At 43.7% G+C, this 1,613-nt stretch overlaps 1 pseudogene; it reads right to left on the bottom strand.

The window, feature by feature from the left end:
• Positions 1 to 356: 356 nt before the first annotated feature.
• On the bottom strand, positions 357 to 1,045 carry LOC103208517 (annotated as a pseudogene).
• Positions 1,046 to 1,613: the final 568 nt, after the last annotated feature.

Genomic DNA, 1,613 nt, shown 5'->3' with positions numbered 1-1,613 from the left:
TTTCTTTGGATGATTTCCATCACCTATATGTGAAGTTTCTACCTATCACAAATCAGTAAAGTACAAAACATCAAGTTACAGCCTGTGGGAACAGAGGCGGCCCCAACGGTGGCACCTTCCTATCCTGGTTGCTCTGGGAGTTGGGAGCAGGAAGGTCTTATCTTAAAACTGAATCCCTCATTTCAACACACAAAATATTTCTTGTGATTGATATTCAATTTTATTGAAACAAAGTGGACTTAAAAAGCAAGTGCTACTCTATGGGGGAGTAGGGGTGGGAGGAAGGAGTGTGTCCTTCAAAGTAGGAGGGGAGGCAGGTGGAGGAAGCTTCTGAGGCTGTGACCCCAGGGGGTCACTCATTGCTGCTCCAGGTTTGCTTCTGGTGGTCTCAGGAAGATCCGGTTTCTCTTCTCTTTCTTCCCCTTTATGTTTGCTTGCAAACTCCACCAGCTACCCACATGACCAGCTCGGCTGTCCTCCAACATTTTTCTGCCACTCCCATTCTCCTTTGGCTTTTTCTTGAGCTTTCATCTTTTCTTCTCTTTGTTGCTTCCTTTCATGCATTTCTTTGGCTTCTCTTCCTTGCCTTTGAATTTCCAGTTCAGCAGAGAGTTTCATAGTCTGTTCGTACACTGCTTGTTTGAACAAGTCGGGATCCTCTTCCTCCACATCTGTAGGTTTCCCTTCCTTCTTTAATTGCACTGTTTACCCTTTCACTGTGTGTCCCACATGAATTACATCCAGGGTCCTCTTGTTTTGTTTCTGAACCGGCAGCGACTTATAAGCTTTGTCTACACCTCTGTTGGCATCATCTTGATTGTTATCAGAGTGCACCTAGTAGGTAACTGCCTCCTGTCACTTCAGGATCTGTCTGAAGAACCTCAAATGGGTTCCCACTGAAGCCAGATCAGTTCTGCAATCTGATTTTTGGATGTCAGAACCGAATCTCTCTTCTCCACTGTTTCCCCTCACCATAGAAGGCCATTCACATGTCCTCTGCATTGCCTCCACCCTCTGAAGCCCTGCTCTCCCCTGAAGCCGCCATTTCCCCAGATGCTGCCCCATGTGGCTCTTCCATCATCATTCTTTAATGAGATGGAAAAACTGATCACCAACTTGATATGGAAAGGAAACAGACCCTGGAGAAGTAAAGCACTACTAAAGAAAAATAACAAAGTAGCAGGCCTCCCACTTCCCCAACTTGACACAGACTACACAGCCATGGTAGTTAAAATAGCCTGGTATTGGTATAATGACAGATACATAGACCAGTGAAACAGAATTGGGAATCTAGAAAGATCAACCCCCCTATGGGCCGCTAGCTGATCTTTGACAGAGGGCCGAAACCCATTCAATGGGGAAATGATAGTCTCTTTAACAAATGGTGCTGGCAAAACTGGGTATCTGTTTGCAGAAAAATGAAACAAGATCCATACCTCACACCACACACAAAAATTAACTCAAGATGGATCCAAAGCTTAAATGTAAAACCTAAAACCATAAAAATCATCGAAGAAAAAATATGGTCAAACTTAGGACCATAATACATGGCATAAAGACACTACCAAACATAACTAAAAATGCACAAACACCATAAGCCAAACTAAATTATT

The sequence above is a fragment of the Orycteropus afer genome, unplaced genomic scaffold (genome assembly GCF_000298275.1).
Source record: "Orycteropus afer afer isolate SDZICR_OR568_19922 unplaced genomic scaffold, OryAfe1.0 scaffold00448, whole genome shotgun sequence".
Taxonomy (NCBI): domain Eukaryota; kingdom Metazoa; phylum Chordata; class Mammalia; order Tubulidentata; family Orycteropodidae; genus Orycteropus; species Orycteropus afer.
Note: the sequence above shows the minus strand (reverse complement) of the source record. Positions and strands in the feature narration are given on the sequence as shown.